This window comes from Schistocerca serialis, chromosome 1 (assembly GCF_023864345.2).
Source record: "Schistocerca serialis cubense isolate TAMUIC-IGC-003099 chromosome 1, iqSchSeri2.2, whole genome shotgun sequence".
Classification (NCBI taxonomy): Eukaryota; Metazoa; Arthropoda; class Insecta; order Orthoptera; family Acrididae; genus Schistocerca; species Schistocerca serialis.
The window spans coordinates 1234549604-1234569285 of NC_064638.1; the positions used below are offsets into that span (position 1 = coordinate 1234549604).

General features: G+C 39.3%; 1 protein-coding gene and 1 pseudogene across 2 annotated transcripts in view; one reads left to right on the forward strand and one right to left on the reverse strand.

Moving 5' to 3' along the window:
* The window catches only part of LOC126419177 (uncharacterized), a 291871-nt gene that overhangs the window by 264824 nt on the left and 7365 nt on the right, over nt 1–19682 (reverse strand). The gene's annotated exons all lie outside the window — the stretch shown is intronic.
* LOC126428352 (5S ribosomal RNA) lies at nt 7863–7980 on the forward strand (annotated as a pseudogene).

Here is a 19682-nt window from a genome sequence, read left to right on the forward strand (position 1 = left end):
AAAAGGAATACAAACGTCTCAAAAATGAGATCGACAGGAAGTGCAAAATGGCTAAGCAGAGATGGCTAGAGGACACATGTAAGGATGTAGAGGCTTATCTCACTAGGGTAAGATAGATACTGCTTACAGGAAAATTAAAAAGACCTTTGGAGAAAGAGAACCACTTGTATGAATATCAAAAGCTCAGATGGAAACCCAGTTCTACGCAAAGAAGGGAAAGCAGAAAGGTGGAAGGAGCATATAGAGGGTCTATACAAAGGCGATGTACTTGAGGACAATATTATGGAAATGGAAGAGGGTGTACATGAAGATGAAATGGGAGATACGATACTGCGTGAAGAGTTTGACAGAGCACTGAAAGACCTGAGTCGAAACAAGGCCCCGGGAGTAGACAACATTCCATTAGAACTACTGACGGCCTTGGGAGAGCCAGTCCTGACAAAACAGTACCATCTGGAGAGCAAGATGTATGAGACACGCAAAATACCCTCAGACTTCAAGAAGAATATAATAATTCCAATCCTAAAGAAAGCAGGTGTTGACAGATGTGAAAATTACCGAATTATCAGTTTAATAAGCCACGGCTGCAAAATACTGACACGAATTCTTTACAGACGAGTGGAAAAACTGGTAGAAGCCGACCTCGGGGAAGATCAGTTTGGATTCTGTAGATATGTTGGAACACGTAAGGCAATACTGACCCTACAGCTTATCTTAGAAGCTAGATTAAGAAAAGGCAAACGTACGTTTCTAGCACTTGTAGACTTAGAGAAAGCTTTTGACAATGTTGACTGGAATACTCTCTTTCAAATTCTAAAGATGGCAGGGGTAAAATACAGGGAGCGAAATGCTATTTACAATTTGTACAGAAACCAGATGGCAGTTATAAGAGTCGAGGGACATGCAAGGGAAGCAGTGGTTTGGAAGGGAGTGAGACAGAGTTGTAGCCTCTTGCCGATGTTATTCAATCTGTATATTGAGCAAGCAGTAAAGGAAACAAACAAAAAAATTTGGAGTAGGTATTAAAATCCATGGAGAAGAAATAAAAACTTTGAGGTTCGCCGATGACATTGTAATTCTGTCAGAGACAGCAAAGGAATTGGAAGAGCAGTTGAACGGAATTGACAGTGTCTTGAAACATCAACAAAAGCAAAACAAGGATAATGGAATGTATTCGAATGAAGTAGGGTGATGCTGAGGGAATTAGATTAGGAAATGAGACACTTAAAATAGTAAAGGAGTTTTGCTATTTGGGGAGCAAAATAACTGATGATGGTCGAAGTAGGGAGAATATAAAATGTAGACTGGCAATGGCAAGGAAAGCGTTTCTGAAGAAGAGGAATTTGTTAACATCAAGTATAGATTTACATGACAGGAAGTCATTTCTGAAAGTATTTGTATGGAGTGTAGCCGTGTATGGAAGTGAAACATGGACGATAAATAGTTTGGACAAGAAGAGAATAGAAGCTTTCGAAATGTGGTGCTATAGAAGAATGCTGAAGATTAGATGGGTAGATCACATAACTAATGAAGAGGTATTGAATAGGATTGGGGAGAAGAGAAGTTTGTGGCACAACTTGACTAGAAGAAGGGATCGGTTGGTAGGACATGTTCTGAGGCATCAAGGGATCACCAATTTAGTACTGGAGGGCAGCGTGGAGGGTAAAAATCGTACAGGGAGCCCAAGAGATGAATACACTAAGCAGATTCAGAAGGATGTAGGTTGCAGTAGGTACCGGGAGATGAAGAAGCTTGCACAGGATAGAATAGCATGGAGAACTGCATCAAACCAGCCTCAGGACTGAAGACCCCAACAACATTATTAATACTACTATTATGCTTCCCATCAACAATGGACCGCCTCCATCTACACAATGCAAAACAATGAAAACAAGCTTCTGCCAAAATTTTAGTCTCAAAATTATGTCAACACAATTCCAGAAACCCACACAGAACCTAAAGACATAGATATCCTACAATAAAGCACTTGGAGAATTCAAGATTGACCATAATGCTATCACCAAACGGAAAACCAAAGAAGTCCTGAGTGTAAAAAGCAGGAAAGGATTTTTCGAGTCAGACCACCACTTACTCCAAATCAAAGTAAAATTTCAGCCCACCAGAAAACAGATAGGAGTAACCCACAGTTTCTGTGCTGGTCCCAAATACCTAGGTCTCAACCAGAAGAAAATCCATAGGGTGAACCTCACAAACTGGTCTGAACTTATGGAGAAAATGAAGCAAACAATAAAATTAGGTTACTCCCGAGAAGGAAAAAACATATCAGTAGATGATGGAACATCACAAGGGATTAAACTGTCAAATATAGGATTAAAGCATGGAATAATTTCCATAGTCATAAAACACAGAAAAAAGTGGCAAGAATTTGTAGAGGTAGACATAAATGTCTCTTAATAAAAAGTTAAATGAAATACAAGATTTTACCAAGAACAACACCTGCAGGGACTGATGACCTTAGCTGTTTAGTCCCCCTTAAACATCCCAACAACCACCACCAACACCTGCAGTTTTTACAAGACCTTCAGAGAGAATTTTGCTGGCTACCAACCTCATAGCCTATACTTCCAATGACCTGATGTACCCCTGGAGGAGGAGGAGGAGATTAGTGTTTAACACCCAACTGACAACGTGGTCATTATAGATGAACAAGTGTACTTTGGCGTGCCGAGCTGGAGCGTTCTCGTGATGGAGGAACTGAGCATCCATTCTTCACGTCAGTCACAGATTTTTTTTTTTAATTGATCGGGATTTTCTGACAGTGATGTTATTCACATGTTAAGGTTGTATCTTAGAAAACTTTATTAACGTCTCCTGGCACCAAGTCACACATTGTGTCATCTGTTCGTCCATCAGTCTATGCGGCACCCAGAGACGACAAAGGTTCTTTACTTGCCAATGATGATGCAGAATCAAACGAATTGCTGGTGCATTTATCCCTAAGGTACCCGCTATCTGCTTATAGGTCATTCACCTGTCTTTGTCTACCGTTTTCCTCACACAACCAACATTTTCTTCTGTAACTGATGATAGTGACCTTCCCATCTGCTCAGCATCCTCCAGAGTGAAAATTCCTCTTTGAAATTCCCTGTACCACCTGAATATAGTTGTATGACATGGACACAATATCACCAAGTGCAAGAGTCTTTTCTTCTAAGCACTGTTCTATGCTTAAACCAAGCGCAAACTTGTACCACAAAACCGCCTGAATCTCACTTCATGACCACAATACCGTAGCAAGCACTTCAAACTACCACTGCTAGTGAACGACATCACCCACAGACTTGGCAGAGCGGCTACAGTGCAAGTATGAGGCATTCCCAGAACACAGCAACAACCAGCCTCTTGCGACTTATTGTTGCATCATATTGGAAAACTTTCCTAATGCCCTTTGTATATCGTGAGCACCTCGAACAGTGGACTTTGGCAGTCCCATTATACTACAGATGCTAATTACTTTTTCAACAGTTTCTATGTGACAAAGTTTCTATTTTGGTCTCTACTGTGACAGACTTTCGGGTTCTCTTTCTATCAGTTTCCATATTCCATTTCAAATGTTTGGGTGGCATGTTTTCCTAAAAAAAATGAATCACTACATTTCTAAGAATTAATGAATTAATTGCATATATAACAAAAATACAGTCTTTGTAATTCATTTGTACCAAACATGCTCGCAATTCAGCAATTACTTCAAACAAACAAAACAAGAACTAATACATCAGTCTATTGAGTCACTGGAAAACAACCAAGTGATAGCATGGCAAATACAGTAACGACAAAGACAAAATATAGCAGAGCCACCTAAAGAGAGAAGCTGAAACTAAACAGAGTGTCACTATTGGATGTAAAAGGTAACAATGTGACCCATAAATCAAAAAGTACCATAATTTGAAAAGGTAGAGCAATCGTATAGCAAAGTATAGGTGTACTGTTCAGGTATGAAGAAAAACAAAAGCAGTAGAAATACAACTAAAAAATATAAATATTTATAAGAATTTCAAGAAATAAATCATGGAGTGTCACAGGTAGTACACCGGGACCTTGTTATTACTTATAATACATAAATGATTTATTTCTTAACATTGGAAGTGAAATGAGTCTTATTGCAGATGACACAAAAAGCACACCTCTTGACAAAAATTTAAAGGATGTGATACAAAAAACTAAAAGGATATCCGAGAATCTATTGGTCAATGGCTTCAACCAATAGGCTACTTCTTAATAATGAGAAAACTAAAACAATAATGTTCACGAACAACAACAACAAAGAATAGAGGAATCCTCACACTCGAACAATAAAATTCTTTGGACTCACTGTACATAAATTTTACTGTGGAAAGGCCACATTGCTACCACAACCAGCAAACTAAGCTCCACCATATTTGTCCCGCGAGACAATAAGCCACTCACAGCAGATGATGTTACACAACTGGTATATTTCTCATATTCTAATGCTATCATGGCTATGGAACAGGAATATGGGGTCAGTTAGTTAGTCTCACGTTCTATGGATCATTTTTACAATAAATCCTAATGATGTGTAGCAAGTCATTTACATTCACACCACAAATTATTTTGTAAATACACCTACATGCTGAACATTTGTAATGTCTTTTTTTCTTTTGTTTAATAATATACAGGTGTGAGTTAGTAATTTCTACCCACCACCCTTTACACATTACAATAACAGAAATTCTTCTATGGAATAGGAGGAGTTGTCAAGGAGAAACTTTATGAGCTTGTTTACAAATTTTATTGTGCTATCTGTTAGATATTTTATGAAAGGCACTCAAATGAAAACCAAGCACTCGCCACAGTGGGACCAGGGAATGGTTCCATTTAAAAGTTATCACCACACCCATTGAGACATATATCCCACTGGGCAATGAGGCACTCAATTCTTGCTTTGCAGAATGCTGAAGGATCCACAGTCACATGACTCTTGCATTTCCCCATCTGACTGAAACCAACGTCACCGAAGATTTTTTACAAAATTTCACTGTTTTGCATTTTTTTTATTATTCAAATAGGTCCCTTAGGTAATTTCATTGAAGAGTCTGATTGCGTGAAAGCAATCCGGGTTAAGAGGTCATTTGAGAAACTATTTTCACGCAGTCAATCTGTACGTCTCCTGAACACAATCGAGAACCGACGCATCGTCGATAATTCATTAATTTTTCTCTCTTTCCAAGTCGTAAAAAAAAAAAAAAAAAAAAAAAAAAAAAAAAAAAAAAAAAAAAAAAAAAAAAAAAAAAAAAAAAGGAGAACTGCCATGAGTACGCAATCTAGTGTAAAAATGTTGCATTCTTTATCTTGTCGGCAAACATCGCCATAAATTATCATCATCAATGTTATATTTGGTTAAATACGAAAAGCAAAAAACCTTTTAACGCTAGATCGTGCAACATGATGATTCCGTCCAACAACATACAATCCTGGGCATTTTGACTTTTATGGCATGTTACAGAGGGTCCCAGCTGTAGAAAAAGAAGGTTGTCATAACATTATCAGAACTTGTGTGCATGTGTTTAGATTTCTTTGATGGGATTCTTCCACTGTTGGTTTTGCCATCTGCCCTCTGGCTGTTGAACAGAATCATCTTGCTGCACGATAACTCTTGCCCCCACACTGATAATCGGACAAAGACTATGCTTTGGTGATTTGGTTGGCAAACACTGCAACATCCTCTGTACAGCCCAGATTGTTCACAGTGTGATTTTCGGCGACCTGAAGAAAACGTGTGGGATCGTGAGTTTCATTTGGACAAGACAGTGCAAGAGTGGGTGCGGTTGTGGATCCATCAGCGGCTAACAGTGTTCGGTGTCTCCCAGTGAGATAAATGGATTAACGTGTGTGTTAATTATGTTTACTGGAACCATTCCGTGGTCCTGTTGTGACGGGTGTTCTGTTTTCCCTTGACTGGCCCTTATACAAGGCATGTTCAGAAAGCAAGTGGCCATAATGGGCTGTGCATTTTGAGAGTTGACAACAATGAATGGTGGTGGGGGAGTGGGAGGGGGGGGGGCCTGACTACAGCAAGTGTCGTAGGTATACAGTAGTACATAAACTCACACTGTAGTGTCCAGTTGCGTGAAAGATATCGGTAAGAAATCCCACCAAGTGCAAGTCATGTGCTGTGATCTGCTTCCTACATGCTGCTACCAAAATTTTTTCGCAAATCAAAATGGTTTACAGTGAAGGAATTGTGAACAGAATGAGTGTGTTTAAGTGGTGTAGGGAGTTTGGAGGAACCAAAACAATTGTTCATTGTAACAGAGGAGTGAAAGACCTTCAATTTTTTAATGAAAATTTGGTGCAAAAAATGAAGACCATCCATTGGCAGTGGATGAAATTTCTGTGATGTTTCCACAGCTCTCCTGAGCTCTTTTATACAAGACACTCACAAAAACCCCAGGGTACCAGAAACTGTGCACAAGATGGAGCCCAAAACAGTTGACAGAGCAGCGCAAGACAAACTGGGTCAATAGCACCCATAAGTTTCTTGAGCTACTTGAACTGTAAGGTCATGATTTTCTGAGCTCTATTGTGACTGGAGATGAAATGTGGGTGGCTCATTACAAGCCTGAGACAAAAGGACAGTCATCACAGTGGCTTCACACCAGTTCACCATCAGCCAAAAAATTCACACTTTGGTCAAATTTCTGTCTCATGGGAGACCACCAATGCAAAATGATATTGTGTGGCCCTAAAAAACTCATGAGGAGCATTCAAAACAAAAGGAGGGGAATTCTGACAAGAGGAGTGCGCTTGTTGCTCAACACCTCCTATCCTCATGCAGCCTTAGCTACCAAGGCACTCTTTGACTCATTTGGTTGGGATGTTTTGAACCACTCCCTGTATTCCTCTGACTTTTCAACTGCGGATTATCATCTTTTCACCCCAGGCACACATGAGAGGAATTAAATTTTCAGCTGATGAGCAGGTGCAGAAAGAGGTTCTGAAGTGGGAGAAGGAGCTGGTGGGAGAGTTCAAGAATGGCATAAAGAAGCTTGTCCCATAGCTCACCACATGCACTGAACAGGATGGTGATTATGTGGAAAAATAGTCAACAAGTGTATCAACAATACCTTGAAATTTTATTCAAATACACTTCTTGTCTAAAAATATATATAAATATCTAGTACAATTACTTTCTGAACATGCCTTGTATATTACTGGGTAAGTGCATTGTGCACATCCTTTTTGTACTAAAGGCAACCTTAATATGGAGTAATAGAGTCATTTTTTCATCTCGTAATAATCTACACCTTGTACATTGAAAAAGCAGCAAAGGAAACCAAAGAAAAATTTGGAGCTGCAATTAAAGTTGAGGGAGAAGAAATAAAAACTTTGAGGTTTGCTAATGACATTGTAATTCTGAACACTCAGGTATGGATGGCAAAAGACTTGGAAGAGCAGCTGAACAGAATGGGCAGTGTCTCGAAGGGAGGATACAAGATGAACAACTACAAAAGCAAAACAAGGATAACTTAATGGAGTAAAATTAAAACAGGTGATCCTGAGTTAGATTAGGAAATGAGACACAAAAAGTTGTAGAAAAGTTTTGCTATTTGAGCAGCAAAATAACTGATGATGGCCAGAGTAGAGAGGACATAAACTGTACATTCGCAATGGCAAGAAAAGCATTTCTGAAAAAGAAAAATTTGTTAACACTGAATATAGATATAAATGTTAGGAATTCTATACTGAAGGTATTCGTCCTGAACGTAGCCATACACGGTAATGGAACATGAAAAACAAAGAATTTAGACAAGAAGATAATAGAGGCTTTTCAAGTGTGCTACACAGAATGCCAAAGATTAGATGGGTAGATCACATGACTAGCCACCGGCCTTACCACAGTGGTAACACCAGTTCCCATCAGATCACCGAAGTTAAGCGCTGTCGGACTGGGCTAGCACTTGGATGGGGGACCATCTGGTCTGCCGAGCACTGTTGGTAAGCGGGGTGCACTCAGCCCTTGTGAGGCAAACTGAGGAGCTACTTGATTGAGAAATAGTGGCTCCGGTCTCGTAAACTGACATATCGCCAGGAGAGTGGTGTGCTCACCACATGCCCCTCCATATCCGCATCCAGTGACGCCTGTGGTCTGAGGATGACACGGCGGCCGGTCGGTACCATTGGGCCTGTTAAGACGGAGTTTAGTTTTTAGGTCACATAACTAATGAGGAGGCACTGAATAGAATAGGGAAGACAGGAAATATGTGGCACAACTTGACTAAAAGAAGGGATCAGTTGACAGGACACATTCTGAGACATCAAGGGATCGCCCGTTTAGTACTGGAGAGAAGTATGGGAGATAAAAATCATAGAGGGGGACCAAGAGATGAATATAATAAGCAGATTCAGAAGGATGTAGGTTGCAGTAGTTATTTAGGGATGAAGGGGCTTGCAGAGGATAGAGTATCACGGAGAGCTGCATAAAACTGGTCTTCAGACTGAAGTCGACAACAACAACAACAACATTGTAATAAAGTACATCATTGTTCCTTTAGAATTACAATGGATTACTTACAACAAACTTCATGAGGGAATAAATATACTGTGAAGCAGTAGGCAAAATGTCCACCTCCTTAAACACATGACTAGAAGATGACTGTGGGTGAGCAGCACATATTATTGTTACAGTATGTTTTTGAGCACTGAAGGCTTTCCATCTGAAAAATGAGTTATCCCATGACATTATTGAACAAACATATATCAACTTCCAAGACTTGCAATGATTCTAAGTGAAAATTTGGCTGAACTACGTTGTTTTAGGAGTTATGAATTGTGCTTTTTTCCAGTTTAAGTTCTCTTCAATATGGACCCCCAAAATTTTTGAAGTTTCTGCCTTATTTGTTACTTCCTCACCATGTGTTACAGTTATCGCTAGTACAATAACTCTTCATGTGCACAACACTAGTGTCCCACAAATAGAACTAAATCTGCTTGTTACATATTAGATGGAAGATCATTCAGATATATGAGGAACAATGACCAACATAAGTAGCGCCTTGGCAAACCTCATATGTGATTTCCCCCCAGTCATAGGAATCTCCCCTGATTACATTGGTTGAGTTACTGTGAACAACTTGCTGCATTCTTCTAGTTAGAAATGAGTTAGCCATTAGTTGGCTATACCATCAATTCCCTAAAATCTCAGTTTATCTATCAACCAGTACTGTTTTGTTATTTAATGCTTGTAAAATTTGGTGAGTGAACATGTACATGGCATTCCAACAAGAGCAATTCTTCTGAAATCGAAACTGTGATTTACTATGGATACTACTGTCTCTCATGTGAATATTGTTCTAGAAACCATCACCTTCCTAAAAATGTTGGAAAACAACGTCAATAACAAAACAGGTCAGTAGTTATTGGCATTTTCCCTATCACCTTTCTTACAGGGGGGTTTAGCAATGGCATATTTCAATCTCTCTGGAAAAAGGCCTTGCATTTGTGATGCATTACATACTTCAGATAAGACAGGGCTTATTATATGGGAACAAATTTTTAGCACTTGGTCACAAACACCATCAAACCCAGACACGCTTTTATTTTTGAGAGAACATATAATTTTCTTAATTTAAGAGGGAAAAGCTGATGATACAATCATATGATTGAATTGTACAAAAGTTGCTTTTCAAGATACTGCTGTGATTTTCCTCTTGAACTAATCCAGCCTATACGTTCTACTATATTAAATAAATAATTATTACATGCATTTTCTACATCTGACATCATTTAAAGCCCTTCCATTTCATTCCACAGTGATATTACCCATTCTTTGGCTTGTCGTTCTGTCTCTCGTTTCATTAAATTCCATGCAGCCTTAAGTCCGTTGTCAGAATCACTGATTTCCGACATGGCGTACATGTTCCTTCATTTTTTAATAAAATTTTGAGTAGTTTTTGTACTGTGCAACTACTACAGGATCTCTACTTATTCTTGCCAACAGACACATTTCTCTTTTCCCTACCCAAGATACTTTAACCTCTCTAATGGTTTTTCAAAAAAATGGCTCTGAGCACTATGGGACTCAACTGCTGTGGTCATCAGTCCCCTAGAACTTAGAACTACTTAAACCTAACTAACCTAAGGACAACACACACACCCATGCCCGAGGCAGGATTCGAACCTGCGACCGCAGCAGCAGCGCGGCTCCGAACTGGAGCGCCTAGAACCGCACGGCCACTGCGGCCGGCTAATGGTTTTTCATGTGGCTGGTTAAGGTCCTTTCTGATTAGCTTATGCAGAAAGATTTTTTCAAATAATTGCATGAATTTATCATGGAATAACTTAAAATTTATGCCAGCACTTTGTTCAGTCGAGCGATGCAAATAAAGCCTTCAAACAGCAAAGAGTAACTATCAGAACAATGGCCAATGTAAGAATAACAGCTAGCTCAGCTGGTATTCAAAAAACTGAATATTCTAACTTTCTACAATATGAATATATATAAAATATTACTGCTTGGATGGGAAAATAGAAACAAGTCCAATATATATGAAGACATACATAGCCACATTACCAGCACCATTTCATATTTCAAATACCAGTTCGAAAGAGATATTTAAGCAAACAACAAAACTGCTGCTTGTAGAATATTCTTTCCATTCAGTCCATGAATATACACTAAATGCAAAAAACTGGAAATAGGGACACAGCTTATTAGAAGTAAAAAGTGTACAGGGTGTTTCTGGACCTCACCGACAAATTTTGAGGTATGGTAGATCACACAAAGATGATAATTTTTTGTTAAGGAACTCATACAATTTGCTCCACACAGTTATGGATATGGTCATGATATGCACCATTACTTACAAGGGAACCTCCCCATCGCCCCCCCCCCACAGATTTAGTTATAAGTTGGCACAGTGAATAGGCCTCGAAAAACTGAACACAGATCAATCGAGAAAATAGGAAGAAGTAGTGTGGAACTATGAAAAAATAAGCAAAATATACAAACTGAGTAGTCCATGTGCAAGATAGGCAACATCAAGGACAGTGTGAGCCGAGGAGTGCCGTGGTCCCGTGGTTAGCGTGAGCAGCTGCGGAACGAGAGGTCCTTGGTTCAAGTCTTCCCTTGAGTGAAAATTTTACTTTATTTATTTTCACAAAGTTATGATCTGTCCGTTCGTTCATTGACGTCTCTGTTCACTGTAATAAGTTTAGTGTCTGTGCTTTGGGACCGCACCGCAAAAGCGTCTACTAATCGCACTGTCGCATGCTTTTGCGGTGCGGTCGCAAAGCACAGACACTAAATTTATTACAGTGAACAGAGACGTCAATGAACGAACGGACAGATCATAACTTTGCGAAAATAAATAAAGTAAAATTTTCACTCGAGGGAAGACTTGAACCAAGGACCTCTCGTTCCGCAGCTGCTCACGCTAACCACGGGACCACGGCACTCCTCGGCTCACACTGTCCTTGATGTTGCCTATCTTGCACATGGACCACTCAGTTTGTATATTTTGCTTATTTCTTCATAGTTCCACACAACTTCTTCCTGTTTTCTCGATTGATCTGTGTTCAGTTTTTCAAGGCCTATCCACTGTGCCAACTTATAACTAAATCTGAGGGGGGGGGGGGGGTGATGGGGAGGTTCCTTTGTTAGCAACCTCGTGTGCAGCTCCTACTGGGCTTGTTATTTGGCGGAATCATACCAATCCTGTCAATCAGCTAGTGTTGTTGTAATACTGTATCTTCACTGTTGTACATCTTACTAGTAACACATTGAGGTTTTCTTGTTGTTACAGGTTTTCTTGTTGTTAACAGTCGATGAAACGTGGATTTGGTGAGCTCACTAACATGTTTATGTGTTATGCTAAGGCGGGGGGAAATTCTTCACAGCTAAGGAAATTGATTCCCTAATGGAAGGCATCCACATCACAGTACATTTTCTGCAGTTCTGAATGCTTACAAGAAACAAAGAGTTCATCATGAGCATGTTCGGGACGGTAGGCAAGACGTGAGAACACCAGATTTCCAGATGAAGTGATCAATAGGTTTCGCAACAAACTTTCAAACAGCATGCTTGCTATAGCCTGTGCAGTGGGAAAAGGTCATGTACCTATTTGGAGAGTACTGCAGGTGTATAACCTACATACATAATATCTTCAAAGGCTGTTGGTTTTAGGATCAGGTGATCACTTACACTGTATGCCTATTATGCAGTGCTTCATATACCAAAGAGTAAATGATGCTGCCTTCCATCCAAGTTTTATTTACAGATGAGACCTTCTTTACTTGTGTCAGGTATTCTAAAAGAGCAAACAACCACATCTGGGAGAATGAGAACCTGCATGCAGTCGCTGTTAGATCCCACCAATGAAAGTTCTCCATAAACAAGTGGCTGGAAATTGTGGATATCATCTTCTGTGGGCATGTAATACTGCCACCAAGCTTAAATGGAGCAACTTACTGATAGTTACTGCAGCACAAACTTTTGGAACTGCTGGACAACCTACTGCTTGCTGTGCACAGAGGCTTCTAGTTCCAGTATGATGCAGCCCCAGCACACTTCAGTGTTGATGTGTGAGCATAGCTAACTGTTGATTCTGGGTAACATTGGATATGACAAGGAGGATCTGTTCCGTTGCCAGCACGTCCGTCTGACTTCCTTGATTATTTTCGTTGGGGACATGTCAAGAGTATGGTTTATGTTACTTCAACTGCCATGACAGATGAGCTAATAGCCTGACTCACTGATGCATTCCAACAAATCTGACAGAATTTTAACATACCCTCTAGAGTTGAACAGGCATTGATAAGAAGGTGTGCAGCAAGTATCATGGCATAGGATGGACTGTTTGAACCATACATTCAAATTACTGTCAGAACTTGCCAAATAATAATAAATGGCAATTTCTGTGCAATTTACACTATTCATTATTATAATCTTAAGGATACATTTTAAGACTATATGTTCCTTACAGTACATTCAAAATGTGTAATTGTGTGTTGTGGTATAGTATTTAAAAATTATTTACTTATAATAATTATTGTACATACTTAAAATTTTGTAAAACAAACAATGAAAATATGTATTTGGATCTGATCCACATATGCACATCCAAACCTGTTAAATATATAAAATAAAATTTTTAAATAATCTTGAGGGTTAGTACACAGAGTGAGACTGTCATCAGATTTACAGTATGGTCAGAACAAGCTCTGTCTTTATCAAATAAGGAAGTCATTATATCTTTCCTTTGAGCATTGTACTGAGCATTTAAAAAAGTGCAAAGAACACATGGAGGCAACAAATGCCTATTTAGTTGATTGGTTAATGTTCCACAGACCTTTGGCATCATTCCCCCCCCCCCCCCAAATGATACGGAATGAGTCAGTTTACAGCCTATTGGATATATGTTTTGTTTGTGAGTATGGTTACATGCTGGCCATTTCCACATTACAAGTAATACTATAGCATAATTTTAATAAGAACGAACATAGGCCTACTCGTTTTAATGGGCTACCAGGTCTTTCTTAAGGAGTTACAAGGAGTTATCTTGAGGAAATGATTTTAAGCCAGATATCAAATTTTCCTTGCTATGTGTCAGACATTTTACTTTAAAGAGTAAATGATCAAAGAGTTTTGTGCCTGTGTACCGAACTCTTTTCATCAGTCAGTGACAGCTTAAGTAATGAGTAATAATGTTTCTTCTAATGTTTTAGCTGTAAACATCGCTATTCTTCCAAACTGCAGTGGATTAACTATAATAAATTTCATAAGCGGATACACATATTGCGGAGGAGCAACTAAAATGCCAAAATCATTGAAAATTACAACGTAAGATATTAATGAGGGGAAATATGAAGATTCTGATTTCTTTGGTTGCAAAACAACAGTTACACGAAATGCAACAGCTGCTGAACTTCATTGTTAGAACGGCTCTATAATATGTTTCTCTCAGATGAAATTTTCATCAGTATTTACACCCATGAACCATTACCATGCCACGATGGGGAGGCTTGTGTGCCTAAATGATAACAGACAGCTGTACTGTAGGTACAGTAACTATGGATGGGCTACACTAACATATGATTCCTTTATAAATTTCTGCATTAATACTAAATCATATTACTACATAAGTTATTTAACTGTGATTTCTTATATTGACAGAAAAGTTAAACTACAACATTAATAAAATAAATTCTTGTGATAGTAGATAAATATTATTAAAAACAAAGATGATGTGACTTACCAAACAAGCAGCTGCTTGTGTCTGTGTATGTGCGGATGTGTGTGTGTGTGTGTGTGTGTGTGTGTGTGTGTGTGTGCGCGCGAGAGTGTATACCCGTCCCTTTTTCCCCCTAAGGTAAGTCTTTCCGCTCCCGGGATTGGAATGACTCCTTACCCTCTCCCTTAAAACCCACATCCTTTCGTCTTTCCCTCTCCTTCCCTCATTCCTGACGAAGCAACCGTTGGTTGCGAAAGCTTGAATTTTGTGTGTATGTTTGTGTCTGTTTGTGTGTCTATCGACTTGCCAGCACTTTCGTTTGGTAAGTCACATCATCTTTGTTTTTAGATATATTTTTCCCACGTGGAATGTTTCCCTCTATTATATAAATAAATATTATGGTGCTTCATAATTTTTGTAAGTCTAACTACATAATATCTCGTATATTAATTAAATATTCATACCATAATTAAATATAGTTGGCTTTTAATTTTTTTATTATTTTGTTATGTTAAAACCATCCTCCTAAACAGTGGCAGTAGCTGTTTCTGCAGTTGCAAGGGCAACAGTCTGAATGATTGACTGGCCTGGTTGTGCTATATGGGTACTATACACTGCTGAAAGCATGGGGAAACCACAGCAATTATATTTCCTGGAAATGTGCAGCTTTATTATACTGTTTATTTTCCTCCCATGGCGCATATGTAATTTCTGCAGAGTTATCTGCTCTGGCTTCCAGGCCAAGTGTCTGTAAACACAGGGCAGTCACCACATTCTTGAAACAAACAAGTCTCTCACTTTACGTCACAGACTCCTGAGACTTCACACACACAACCAAGGTGTCATATGTCACATGCTCCAGTAAGTTCTTCAAAGTTACCACACAAAGTTCAACATTCACGCTGTACACACATAAACAGACATCTCTTGGTGGGTGTCTGGTCATAGTGCATAAGATTTTGATCTTCCAATACGTGAAGTTGTATAGTTGCTCTTATAAATTGCAAAAGTTTCTTTAATACTGTGAGTCATGTAACTCTTCACATTCACAACTTTTTGATCTTCAACTGTTACAGTTATAGTATCTTTTTTGTTGGCACTCTGGTGAGAGCAGTCCAGATAAAATACTGCACTATCTGAACTTGAGCTGCTTCTACAAGATGACCATAATAGGGATCTAGTCTTCCACAGACTCCTTTCACAGATCTCACATTTCTTGATTTGTCTACCATGTACTTTGATACTGATGGAAAGTGGTTCAAAAAAAATTTTTTTTTTTAACTTGCTCCTTTCCATTGCAGGATGCACAATATTCAATAGCTGGATTGATATTTGTGAAAAACATTTTCTTCTGAAGACGGAGTGGTCAGTTTTGCTGTTATGTATTCATCCATAGCTTTAGTAATTTCACTGTGCTTTTTTTATACATAGAGCTATGACTCAATTTAATTCTTCCTCTACTTATGCAAAATCTGCATCATCTGCACCATGGGAGGCTTCAATTTGTTCAGATACTATCATTATTGTTATTTTCTCAAAACATTTAGAACACAAAAAGGCATCACTGGACACATCTTCACTTTGAAACAGAGTCTTCAAATGAGAACACTTATTCCCAACCTGAATAAAGTATGTTTTTTTGTTTGTCTTATGGCTCTGAGCACTATGGGACTTAACTGCTGAGGTCATCAGTCCCCTAGAACTTAGAACTATTTAAACCTAACTAACCTAAGGACATCACACACATCCATGCCCAAGGCAGGATTCAAACCTGCGACCGTAGCGGTCACACGGTTCCGAAATGAAGCGCCTAGAACCGCTCGGGCACTCCGGCCGGCTGTGTGTCTTATACATTACTCTTTTATAGATATCCAAATAGTTAGCATACTTCACTCTCCTGTGCCCCCAGTAAGAAGACATTTCAAACAGTTCTTTTCAGAAAACACACTGAGATTAGATTAGATTAGATTACTGTGTCAACTGGCAAATTCCTCATGAAAACACAGAACTAACTGTATGGCCTCAGATTTCTTAGAAGCCTCTTCAGTAAACAAATTAGCACTGAACAACTACAATACAAAAACCTGCAATGAACAACCACAACAAAGAAACTGACAAGAAACCTCAACAAAGCCTAAGAAATTCTGCAATAATGAAAATGAAAAGAAATAACTGCAACAAAGAAAATGATAAGAAATGGACCTTGCTGTTGTTGGGGAGGCTTGCATGCCTCAGCGATACAGATAGCCATACCGTAGGTGCAACCACAACGGAGGGGTATCTGTTGAAGAGGCCAGACAAACGTATGGTTCCTGAAGAGGGGCAGCAGCTTTTGCAGTAGTTGCAGGGGCAACAGTCTGGATGATTGACTGATTTGGCCTTGCAACACTAACCAAAACGGCCTTGCTGTGCTGGTACTGAGAATGGCTGAAAGCAAGGGGAAACTACAGCCTAACTTTTCCCGAGGGCATGCAGTTTTACTGTATGGTTAAATGATGATGGCGTCCTCTTGGGTAAAATATTCTGGAGGTAAAATAGTCCCCCATTCGGATCTCCGGGCGGGGACTACTCAAGAGATGTCGTTATCAGGAAAAAGAAAACTGGCGTTCTACGGATTGGAGCGTGGAATGTCAGATCCCTTAATCGGGCAGGTAGGTTAGAAAATTTAAAACGGGAAATGGATAGGTTAAAGTTATATATAGTGGGAATTAGTGAAGTTCGGTGGCAGGAGAAACAAGACTTCTGGTCAGGTGACTACAGGGTTATAAACACAAAATCAAATAGGGGTAATGCAGGAGTAGGTTTAATAATGAATAGGAAAATAGGAATGCAGGTAAGCTACCACAAACAGCATAGTGAACGCATTATTGTGGCCAAGACAGATACGAAGCCCATGCCTACCACAGTAGTACAAGTTTATATGCCAACTAGCTCTGCAGATGACGAAGAAATTGAAGACATGTATGATGAAATAAAAGAAATTATTTAGATAGTGAAGGGAGAGGAAAAGTTAATAGTCATGGGTGACTGGAATTCAAGCGTAGGAAAAGGGAGAGAAGGAAACATAGTAGGTGAATATGGATTGGTGGTAAAAAACGAAAGAGGAAGCCGCCTGGTAGAATTTTGCACAGAGCACAACTTAATCATAGCTAACACTTGGTTCAAGAATCATAAAAGAAGGCTGTATACATGGAAGAAGCCTGGAGATACTGACAGGTTTCAGATAGATTATACAATGGTAAGACAGTGATTTAAGAACCAGCGTTTTAAATTGTAAGACATTTCCAGGGGCAGATGTGGACTCTGACCACAATCTATTGGTTATGAGCTGTAGATTAAAACTGAAGAAACTGCAAAAAGGTAGGCATTTAAGGAGATGGGATCTAGACAAACTGATGAAACCAGAGGTTGCACAGAGTTTCAGGGAGAGCATAAGGGAACAATTGTAACAAATGGGGGAAAGAAATACAGTAGAAGAAGAATGGGTAGGTTTGAGGGATGAAGTAGTGAAGGCAGCAGAGGATCAAGTAGGAAAAAAGACGAGGGCTAGTAGAAATCCTTGGGTAACAGAAGAAATATTGAATTTAATTGATGAAAGGAGAAAATATAAAAATGCAGTAATTGAAGTAGGCAAAAAGGAATACAAAAGTCTCAAAAATGAGATCGACAGGAAGTGCAAAATGGCTAAGCAGGGATGGCTAGAGGACAAATGTAAGGATGTAGAGGCTTATCTCACTAGAGGTCAGATAGATACTGCCTACAGGAAAATTAAAGAGACCTTTGGAGAAAAGAGAACCACTTGTATGAACATCAAGAGCTCAGATGGAAACCCAGTTCTAAGCAAAGGGAGATATGATACTGCGTGAATAGTTCAACAGAGCACTGAAAGACCTGAGTCGAAACAAAGCCCCGGGAGTAGACAACATTCCATTAGAACTACTGATGGCCTTAGGAGAGCCAGTCCTGACAAAACTCTACCATCTGGTGAGTAAGATGTATGAGACAGGCAAAATACCCTCAGACTTCAAGAAGAATATAATAATTCCAATCCCAAAGAAAGCAGGTGTTGACACATGTGAAAATTACTGAACTATCAGTTTAATAAGTCACGGCTGCAAAATACTAATGCGAACTCTTTACAGATGAATGGGAAAACTAGTATAAGCCGACCTCGGGGAAGATCAGTTTGGATTCCGTAGAAATATCGGAACACGTGAGGCAATACTGACTCTACGACTTATCTTAGAAGTTAGATTAAGGAAAGGCAAACCTACGTTTCTAGCATTTGTAGACTTAGAGAAAGCTTTTGACACTGTTGACTGGGATACTCTCTTTCAAATTCTGAAGGTGGCAGGGGTAAAACACAGGGAGCGAAAAGCTATTTACAATTTGTACAGAAAACAGATGGCAGTTATAGGAGTCGAGGGGCATGAAAGGGAAGCAGTGGTTGGGAAGGGAGTGAGACAGGGTTGTGGCCTATCCCCAATGTTATTCAATCTGTATATTGAGCAAGCAGTGAAGGAAACAAAAGAAAACTTCGGAGTAGGTATTAAAGTTCATGGAGTAGAAATAAAAACATATAGGTTCGCCGATGACATTGTAATTCTGTCGGAGACAGAAAAGGACTTGGAAGAGCAGTTGAACGGATTGGATAGTGTCTTGAAAGGAGGATATAAGATGAACATCAACAAAAGCAAAACGAGGATAATGGAATGTAGTCGAATTAAGTCAAGTGATGCTGAGGGAATTAGATTACGAAATGAGACACTTAAAGTAGTAGAGGAGTTTTGCTATTTGGGGATCAAAATAACTGATGATGGTCAAAGTAGAGAGGATATAAAATGTAGACTGACAATGGCAAGGAAAGCATTTCTGAAGAAGAGAAATTTGTTAACATCGAGTATAGATTTGAGTGTCAGGAAGTCGTTTCTGAAAGTACTTGTATGGAGTGTAGCCATGTATGGAAGTGAAACCTGGACGATAAATATTTTGGACAAGAAGAGAATAGAAGCTTTCGAAATGTGGTGCTACAGAAGAATGCTGAAGATTAGATGGGTAGATCACATAACTAATGAGGAAGTGTTGAACAGGATTGGGGAGAAGAGAAGTTTGTGGCACAACTTGACTAGAAGAAGGGATCGGTTGGTAGGACATGTTCTGAGGTATCAAGGGATCACCAGTTTAGTATTGGAGGGCAGTGTGGAGGGTAAATATCGTAGAGGGAGACCAAGAGACGAATACACTAAGTAGATTCTGAAGGATGTAGGTTGCAGTAGGTACTGGGAGATGAAGAAGCTTGCACAGGATAGAGTAGCATGGAGAGCTGCATCAAACCAGTCTCAAGACTGAAGACCACAACAACAACAACAACAACAAGAAATAACTGCAACAAAGACAATAGAAATAGGCCTAAACATTGTAACAAAGAAATGAGTAAGAAACAACTTCAGTGAAGACATACATTACACTTGA